The sequence below is a fragment of a genome, unplaced genomic scaffold (genome assembly GCF_019419815.1).
Source record: "Pyrus x bretschneideri cultivar Hongxiangsu unplaced genomic scaffold, Pyrus_bretschneideri_v1 Contig3, whole genome shotgun sequence".
NCBI lineage: Eukaryota > Viridiplantae > Streptophyta > Magnoliopsida > Rosales > Rosaceae > Pyrus > Pyrus x bretschneideri.
This window is the reverse complement of record NW_025999612.1, coordinates 13,551,133-13,561,961: the sequence shown is the minus strand read 5'-3', so window position 1 is coordinate 13,561,961 and position 10,829 is coordinate 13,551,133. Positions and strand designations below refer to the sequence as shown.

At 36.4% G+C, this 10,829-nt stretch overlaps 1 long non-coding RNA gene across 1 annotated transcript; it reads right to left on the bottom strand.

Annotated features, from left to right (window-relative positions):
- Nucleotides 1-8,701: 8,701 nt before the first annotated feature.
- Nucleotides 8,702-10,747, bottom strand: LOC125479568. The gene is made up of 4 exons (XR_007260110.1): nucleotides 10,438-10,747; nucleotides 10,233-10,343; nucleotides 9,723-9,789; nucleotides 8,702-8,921 (listed from the first exon to the last, which is right to left on the bottom strand). It is a non-coding gene; the product is annotated as an uncharacterized LOC125479568 (long non-coding RNA).
- Between the last annotated feature and the right edge of the window lie 82 nt (nucleotides 10,748-10,829).

The window sequence follows — 10,829 nt, the reverse complement described above, 5'->3', positions numbered from 1 at the left end:
AAGCAACCATTGGATTTATCTTTATGTATGACGATTTTTTGGTCACCCACGATCAGCAGTCCAATTTCCAATTAACACTAATGGCGTCATAGTTTTGTTCTTGTTTTCGTTTAGTAACCATATGTGTCATGTCATGTGTCTCGAGTTTTCTTGATTAGTAATCATCGACATATGATTTTGTCATTTAGATGTAAGCTTAAACACCAACGCGATTAGCAATTATCGACATGTTGCATACCTCGTCAATCACTCATAAATTGTAATTTTCTAACATTGTTGAGTCCCTTCTCAACTAATACAGATTTTCCTTAACGTTATTATTCTAATGTAAATCCAATTAAACAAAGAAAAACAATAAATATATGAGGGTTTCGATCAAAGTGCTGGGTTTGTGATTTCATCTGAATTGAAAAATGATTTTCATACATTTTTTTTATTTTCGATTTTTAAATTGCATAAATTAAAAGAAAAGAAAAAAAACGTAACATGTGTAATTCATTTTATTGTAAATATTGAATAAAGTAGTGGGTTGGTGGGGTTCGTGAATTATTATTCTTTTATTATAATGATGAAAATCTTATTTCTCCATCTAAGAATAAGATTCCTCCTTCATGTAAGTGCTAGTACTGATAAAAATACAAATTATGATCACAATAGATAAATCACGAGAGAAGATTTGTAATTACTGATCCTTTAAAGTGTGAGAGGCTAAATTAGTGTGGATGACATCAGCACAGTAATAAAAGGATTATATATGTACAAACTTGAGTCATTGACTCCAAAAGAAGGGAACCTAATCTTACACAATGTTGGTAGAGAAGTGAAATTTTTTTGGTAAGATTCTCTTCCCTTAATTTTTTTTATCCTCTCATATTTGAACAGTCCCGATTAAGTAGGATATGATTAATTTGCGTGGTTATGGGGATGAATTTATTATTTCCGTCCCCAAACCAAACTGTTGTCATCCCTACAGTTAAGTTACGTCAACATCTTATGTAACTTTTTTTAGAGAAATAAAGACAAAATAAAGAGTGAAAGGAGGGGAGGGGAGGAGGAGAATCCAAGTTCGAGATTTTTAGGCCCTTTGCAAGTTGCAAAACTTGGGTCATCAAACCACTTCACTAGCTGACTTGGTCCTGGCAGCAAGATATTGAGGACATGTCGATGATCGATAACGTGTCAATGTACTTTTGAAATTAGACGGTGTAAGTTGAAACCCAATTCTCTTCCCTCTACGAGTCCACCGGGGAGGGTGGGTGGGTAGCATAACAATCAGAAGAACAAGCAAACATACATAGAGGAAAGGGAAGAAGATTAAAAAGTTGATATCTTCTCGTTAGGGAGGCAGCATATATATAAATCAATTTACATATTTCATTTCATCCCATGAAGCTGCTGCATCTGCAATTCTGCATGCACGTTTAGTTTGTTAGTGCTGTGATTATTATTATCATCATCGAATAAATGGGATATCAAACAAAAGAAGCACAGACATGAAACGACCAATCATTCACAAGAATAGTGTCTCTCTCTATCTCTCTCTCTCTCTCTCTCTCTCTCTCTCTCTCTCTCTCTCTATACCTTATCAAAGGTAAACCTTACTTAATATTATTATTATATATTTAAGATGATGGATTTTTCTGCAAATGGGAAATGTCCCAGCAAATGGAAACCTCTCTGATTTGAAGTACAGATCAGCACGCGCACAAAGATGGAGAAGATAAAGAGACTATATAATATCTTGCTACTAACTCCTCCTACGCAGAGTCAGACATAAAACAGAGGCCAACATATCACTACTCACGTTATTCGAACCTCATTGGATAATTCGATAATTGGATTCCAGTTTCACTCTTTCTTTCTACAAATTTTACAATATATATGGCCTCTAAACAGATAATTACCACACAAATTGTTTGTTTTCCTAATATCACATCACATATGTATAGATAATTATAGGAAACAGATCGTGTCACTACACTTTTTACACAATTTTTGACACGCATGTTCGTGGACCTACTTAATAATATTATTTGAACGATCCGAATTGCTTATTTTTTAAGTTTTATCTTAAAGATCATATCTATCAAAATTACTCAAATTTAAAATCATATGACCATTGGAATAAGGGTTTAGTTTTTTTTGTAGAACTGTATTCGTCCATTTTATTCACTACAAATGAATGTCTTAGTAGTTATGGATTTATCTAATTTTCTGCAAGTATGATCTATGAATGATATTTTAAAAGATAGACAATTCGAATTGTTAACAAAGCAGGCTCCACACGTATGTGTGTTAAAAGTTGTGTAAAAAAGATAGGCCTCGTTTGGCAGCTCGGACTGTACTGACTATTTCTGTCGGATAGGATAAATAGCCACCGGATAGTACTGACTAAATTAGTCGGGTATTTGGTGCAGTATCGGACTAGTGACCTTATTATTTATACTGTGTTTGATATTATACTAGATAGGAGGCATCAAACTTTAAAAAAAAAAAATTTAAAAAATGAAATCATTTTTTTGTTCCCAGGTCTCTCCGCACCCCCCAAACACCCTCCCTCTCTCTCCCTTCTTCTTCCCCGACGGTAGAAGAATCCCAAATAATTGTTCCCCAGCTCTCTCCGCCACACCCCCCAAACTCCCTCCCTTTCTCTACCATATTCTTCTTCCCCGACTAAATAATCCGGACGTTTTGGTTGGTTTTATTAAGCGGGTGTATACCGTATTATCCTATCCGACCGGTTAAATTAATCCGGTGCTTATTTAGTACGAGTGAACGCCAAACACCCGGGTCCGTATAACTAATTCTATCCGATCCTTTATCCGATTTGCCAAACAGGGCCATAATGTCATGGATTCACGTATTATATATATGTGCTTATATTATATTTCTCTATCGGTTTTTTTTCTTTCCTGAGTTGGGTAGATAACTAATAAAATTGGAATCGCTTGTATCCTAACCAAATCTTGTATCCAGTGGATTCGGAGGGCTTTTGCACCTTCACAAAGGTGTTCCTCATATTATTTTTTTGGGAAATACCCACAACTAGGATAGTTTCTTAATTTTGTGACAAAAATAAGAAATTTTAAATATGCACATGCCATGCACAACAATCAGACAAAAATAGTAATTTTCCTACACCTTGAAATGACCAAATTGTCCTTCCATATAAATGGGTTATCCAGAAATTCCAGCTCTCATTCTCATTTTGTAGAGAGAAAGAGAGGGGACCTAATTCTAGTTCAAAGCTCTAACCCACCCATCTTCTTCATCCAAGAGCTCTCTCTCCTCTCTACATTTTGAATATGCACAAGAGGTCTCTCTCTAACCCACTCATCTTCTTCGATTTTTACCTTTTCATTCGTAGGTTTTGTGACCTGGATTTGCTTAATTTTACTTTTTGATTGATGGATTTTTGGAGTTGAAGTTGACTGGTTTGGTGTTTCTTGGAGAAGACCCAAATCCTTCAATTTTAATTTTTAAACTTTTTTTTATCATTTCTCTTATTTATATGTGGGTTTTCATTTCTTTTGTCTTCTCCCTCCCTCAGCTCCCTCTCTCGATCCAAATTCACAAGCACTAAAATAGGGTTTGACTTTTGCTGCAATTAAATGAAAAAACGTATTAAAGGTCAGTTGCCTTTTGGAGAAGAGATAAATTTGAAGGAAAAGAGAGAAATCAGAGTGGAAAGCAGGAAGAGAGAAGGATATGGACGAAATTGTTTTGCATACTCGTTCGCTCTCTTGGTATTAAACTCGCTCATACACAGTATGTACACGATATGCACATGTTATGCTCACAAATTTGAGCTCAACCCAAAAACTCGTAACTCACAGCTCTCTCTTTGAAATCAAAAAAATGACCCTAAACTTTATATGAAGAATCGAAGATTCATTAATTTGAATTTGGTATCAAATTTGATTGGGTTCAAATATTTAAAGGATTTGAAAAAATTACGATTTGAATGGGCATGAAAGAACCTAAGAATCAAAGGAAATTGTTTCACGAACTTGTTTGTTTTTTTTTTGTATTTGCAGGGCCTGCCTCTGAATCAAAGGAAAAAATAGTAAACTACTTTAATGTGAAGAGTATCAAAGATGTAAATACGCACTATCTACACATAATACACTATATGCACACCACATGCACATAATATGTACAATACATGCACATGATATGCACAGAACGAGAGAAACTTAACGGCAACGTATTGGTATAGTGGATACAATTAAAACATAATTGTTATGTATATAAAGTTACAGTGATAGTTTGAAAAGTCTTGTTACGTATATCAAGCATCGCTTAACTGTTCACGTGGAAAACATGATACTCGTTCTTGTTATTTCACGGACAGCATAACCCTTAACATCCTCTAAGTTTTTTCTTAATTTTGTTTTTCGCCGAGGCCAACTAGGTTGTGGTTATACTCGCTAAATTCTGAGGCACAACATACGTGCATCATAACTAGTGAACATTCCCACTTCTCATATTAGATGTAACCATTCACACCACATGCACATTATGGAAAAAATTTCACAAATTTCTGCAATTGGACACTTGAACCAGAAATTGTTCCATCCTGGTCTTGTAGCACGTCAAAACTTGAAATTTATTCCACAACCCATATGCCCCAACATGAAACACAAACCCTAATTTAACTTCAAAGTATTAATTCATCTTACAAACAACTCATTTATTCCATAAAATCATTGATGAAGGAACTTGGAACTAAACACCCTACCTTACTATGTCTGTCAAAGCTTCTGTCGTCGGAAAAATGGAACTTTCCGACCAAAACAGAAAATATGGTACAAAACCCAACTCACTTTTCTCACCTCTCTCTCCACCCCTTTGTTCGAAATCAGAGGTATGAGGTGAACCCAAAACCCAGCTCACTCTTCTCACCTCTCTTAGGACTTCCATCTCTTCGAAATCGGAGATCAAAGATCTAAGGAAGGGAGAAAGAGTAGAGAGAGAAAGTGAGAGAAGAGAGAAAGGAAATGAGAGAGAGAGAGAGTAGAGAGAGAAATTAGAAACGGGAGAGAGAAAGTGAGGAATAACCCATTTAAATGTGAGTATTTTAGTAATTTTGATTTTGTCCTATTTATATCCCAAGATTAATAAATTGTCCAATTTTGAGATATTTCACTATTTTTTTTAAGTTAATTTCTTTTAAGAAAAAGCACCCATTGTATTGTATAAACCCATGACTCACTGTACAAAAGATTTGAGGAATCCTTAAGTCCTTTTTTTTTGTTGAATCTCCAAGGAAGTCAAAGCCTAATTAATTATACAAAGTAAAGAAACTATAGTATGGACTACACCTGCAACAACTAGAATTGTGAACTTGTCAATGTAATGGAGGTGCTCAGTTTAATCGTAAACGAAACTAACCTGCTAAAAATGCAGCTATCATATAGCCAAAGAGACAAAGGGGAAGGTTGAATAATGCACCCATGAATCCATCTGCTTCACCAGAAGTCTGCACAATTGCAAATTCCATCCTTGAAATGATGAAACCAACTCACGTCTCTTGAAATTATTTCTCTCTTTGTAAAAAGATCAGTGATCATGAACTTTATGGCAGCATGGCAATCACCACAAACCCGCAAATTCTTGGTAACTAAGATCGGTTTGCCCGGGCTCAGACTAAGAATTGCATAAGCAATGGCCAGTTTCTCACTGTGGTAATGGAGGATTCTTTCTTTCTCCTCTTCCTCAACACCTCGGAGAACAAAAACTATTTTTTGCACGGTATCCTAGTTGTTTCATATCTACTAGTAGTTCTTCTAGTATTTCATGTATCTGAGCTGATTGAGGATGGGACAGATCTGCACCTAAAAATCCATGGATAACACCATTGATCTCAACCCAATTGCATCCTGGACTCTTCTTAAGGCCTTGGTCCTTCTACTTGATTCTGACATCGGCTGCATCATCCCGCCTTCCAACAGCATAAAAGGACCAAATTTCCAGTACCTGCAAGTCCTTTCCCTTGAATTTTCTTGGATATTTCTTCCTGCGTTCCATATTATTATGGACTCTGCATGCATCATGCAAGCAGTGCGCTGCACACATGATCATCATCCTCAAACGGCATTGTTCGGATGAAACATTGTGCCCCATCCAAAAGTCCTGCCCGGGCGAGAGATCCACCACGCATATGTAATGTTCCATCCATGGGGTTATGTTGAACTCCTGACTCATTGCACTAAACCAGTGTTTGCCTTCAGTTACAGGCCCCGAATGGCTGCAAGCAGATAAGAGGCCAATGAAAGTCACATCATCGGGCTTAATACCACATGCCTGCATATGATGAAACCGTAAAATTGCCTCCGTGCATGCTTCCATCCCAAGGCCATGATTCCCATAACCAACTATCATTGCATTCCATGAAATAATGTCACGCGCAACCATTTTATCAAAACTTAACATCCCCCTCCTCGTTCTCTACTTTCACCTAATCACTACGACTCTCAAACTGTAAACACAAGTTAAATTGGCTTTTGGACAAATTAAGGAATAAGGTTAATTTCAACCAACAGTAAAGTATGTACAATTAAAAAAAAAAAAAAAAAAACCTTAGGTGGCATTTGATGTGGACAGCCACATCATTTGAATTGATCAGATTTTTAAATTTAGCTCATTATTTAATAAACTAATAATTAAGAAAAACTAGTGAATTAAATGCTGATTGTGGTATACGAGGAGTCTTTCTCCTTCATTTCCTTGGGTTTTGCAAATTTTTCAAATGATGTGGCTGTCCACATCAGATGTCACCAAAGATGGTATAGGAATATGGTATAAAAACATGGCATGAATAGCATTATCTAAAATATAATTTGGCCCACAAATTATGTGCGTAGTTTTGGGGGGAGACAATAAGATTTTTGGTTGTTAAAGAAGGATTGGATTGGTTTCTTAGCATTATCAAGGTACGAAATGTGTGGTCAAATTAAAAATTTGGTCTTGCTAACATTACCCGTCTATAAAGTATAGTTGTGATCAATTTAAAGATAATTTCGCTCATGCTATTTTAGTAGATGAAAATAGATAGTATGAGACTTGCTCATCTCATGCAAATAATCCTTATGTTTATTTATAACGTCTAACATACAAAAGTTATATAATACAAAGTGGTAACCATACACCACAAAGATCCACAATAAGCCAATAAATCTGATCCATTTAGACTCCATACATAATCATCCTATTCCAAGCATACCAACCCCATATCATATATATGTCATTTCAGCAGCAAAAGAGCATGCATTTGACCAGTCATCAATTACACATAAAACATGCACATTAATTCAAGACTACAAGATAATAAAGAAATAATTCTAGATAAATAGATGTGTGTGTTGTTTAGAAACTCGTATGTATTTACAAAGAATTGGATATCTTATAATTTGGAAGTAGTTTTGTCATTCCACCTTAAAAACGAGGGGAAGGGCTGGGCACATGTCCCATGGTCCTTCTTCAGCTTCGTCCTGATACGTGACGTATAGACACATATATACGTGTATTATAATATCTAATTGATAATTGGAGAGATGGTCTTATAAATTATGAATGAAGCCAATCATATTTTAGTAAACTGTGTCTTGTGAAACTCATGACATCACACGATCTATGTCTAAAGTTTGATATAGATTTTGTAGTGACTAATAGCTGGTAAAAGTAGAAGAGAAACAATCAAAGACAATAAAATTAAATATACTATGTAAAGGTGAATGGAGATGTCAAATATATAAGAGCCTTGTTTTGTGTTTTGTCCAGTAGTAGAGTATAACTTTAGCTAATTTAGTAACAACTCAACTCATTGTCAAGATCTGATAAGAGAATACTGTAATTGTAACTGTAACTTATAAAAGGGGCTTCGGCCGGAAAGGGATAAGGGGATTGAGGCTTGAAAAAACGAAAGTGAAATTAAGCTACCAAATTAATTAACAAAATATATGATCGTTTTGTAAGAACAAGTGACACATTACACTGTGTTGTGACGAATGTTTGAATATATGACTCAAATTCAATCCAACAACAATGTGTTTGACATAAAATCATAACAGGAGAATTTTTTTTTTTTTTTTGACAAGATCTTAACATGAGAATATATATAACATGTATGAACACACACACACGCATATATATATATGGGAGACTTTGGATGCAGTCCTTAGTTATGAATATTCTTTGATTGAAACCTTGTTGGTTTTTAATTTTTATCAAGGTCCCTAAAATTAATGTGATAATTTATTTCTATGTACGTTACTATATTTTTAAATTAAAAATTAGAAATTTTAGTTGTTCATATAAATAAGATTTTAAATAAAAAAACCATAATTTGTGGGATTAAAAATATTAAAATATAAATATACTATTGTGTGTGTGTGTGTGTGTGTGTGTGTGTGTGTGTGTAAACATGGGTACATTCATCAAAATTAACCAAAAAATTAATTGTATCAAAACATAGGTACATTCTTCAAAATCACAAAAAAAAAAAAAAAAAAAAAAGATATTAGGCTTAATAACATTAGTAAATTTCTTATTAAACTTGACATTGATACATTTTAAAATCAAAGAAAAAAGAATGCACCCATGTAAGTTTAAAAATGACACACCCCAACCGAGGCCAGGGCATGCTGGCCGTCACGTGGAAGTGACGTAGCCATGTGCACAGTGCGGAAACTAAAGAAAGTAATATAAAAGTACGAATAATTTAAAAACTAGCATATATAATGTGATAATATAAGTGCTAGCGTAAGTAAGACACTGAATTCAGAGCATAAAGACTACAGCAATCCAAAGAAAAGATACGACGGTAGTACACCCGAAGGTGACCCTACACTGGTGAGTGTCTGTCAGGAATGCCGAGACGCCCTCTGGGAAAACCACCGAACCCGCTAAGCTACTAGAACCTGGAGGGGCGCAAAACAAAAGCGTGAGTGGGCAAAAACAAAGCTCTTCAAAATCATTTAGCAAAATAAGTTCTAACCCCTCGCCGTAAAACCTGTATACTTCCCAGAAAATAAACATATATACGTATGTATAAATATGCCAATCATACTCAAGAATATGCCATGTCAAAACCTCATAATGAAATGCAGGTGCTCAGGTATCAATCACGTCAATAGCATATAATCTGGCAGCCGGAGTCCCCTAAGTGACCTGTACGGCTGAATCTAGAGCTCAAATCTCAACTCAATCACTAAACCTGCCCACGAGTCGGAACCACCTATAGTGGTCTGTACGACAGGCCTGGGTGTAATACATATAAACGCTCTAGTGCTACGATCACGTGAAGACTGTGCGAATAATCGCGGGTCACCTACGAGTCGGAACCACCTATAGTGGTCTGTACGACAGGACTGTGCACCTAACTTGGATCCAAGATGAGCGTGTGGTGCGGGAGGTGAACAACATGTGAAGGACTGTGCCCTACTCTGGGCGGGAGCACTAACACCGAGGGTGCAGGTTATGAGCTTTCTAAGCATCTCGAATCACCATTTAATGCAAATGTTAAATAACGCTTACCTGGCACTTACCTGCGCCTCCACAGCACCAAATATAAATATGTAAATGTATGCCACTACTAATGCAAATGATAATGCATAAACAATAAGGATATGATGCATGGCATAAAACGAATAACCCTTTTTAACTATTTCTGGGAATATAAATGTATATAGGTATATACGGAAAACCAAAAGCCCACTCACTGGTATGTGGAAGGGTCGTAGCCCCCCTGCCTCGCGTGAGCCCGCTCGTCCTCGGGATACGTGTCACCTATATGCGAAAAGACTATAAAAACGTTAATTTTAAAGCACATAACCTTCCGTTCAAAATAACTTCTCATACATTGCTCAAAATGGACAATTGAATATACCAACGTGCTCTACACAACCTCAGGATCACAACCATATTTTTAGAAAAATTTTCCACCGCCACACGCGCCGCCACGCGCTGACGGCGTCAACTGACGCCGTTAGGAATATTCCGTCAAAACTGACAGATTCCGTTAACGGCGTCAGGAATATTCCGTCAGAATTGACGGAATATTCCGTCTCCTTCTCCGTTTAATCTCCGGCGCCGGAAACTGGAAAACCTGTAAATTACGTTTTCTCGTTCGTTTTTCCAACATTTTCCATGATTCTTGCACCATTTTAACCCTTAGAACTAGTAGAACACGTCCATATAAGTTTTAAGGACTAAAACTCACGAGAACTCACCTGTCACCAATTACCAAAACCGGTCAAACTCGAACCAGGCTAATCCGACGTCCAATTCCGTCCAACGATGCACTCCCAAGCTCCTTAGGACCTCACCAACACATCTACAAGCTTCAAAAGTCCAAAAACTAACTAGATTAATCTTGCATGAACAGTGACTAAAACGGACCTTGTAAAATCGACGTGAAAACGTCAAAGTTCTCACCTGATATTTGTATGATCTTGCTCCCCACGACCTCACGATCTCAACTGTGCCCTTAGTTCCTTCGATCTGTGGTGAAATAGTGTAGTTGTGTGTGTGTCCGTACGAGTTTGAAGGAAGAAGAAGAAGGATAGAGGACTTGGGAGAGAGAGAGAGACAGGGAAAGAGACTGAGAGAGGGATAGGGACAATGAGGGTGTGTGTGGGTGGCCCAGCACCTGCCAACACCACACCAAGTAACCAAAAACATAACAAAACAAACTAGGGGTAAAAGGGTCATTTCACCTATGCGTTTCGATAGTTTCGGGACGGGATGTCACAAAAAATGGATTAGAAAAAAATTGAATAGATTTTATATAAAAAAATTGTACATTTTACGTATAACAAATTGATATA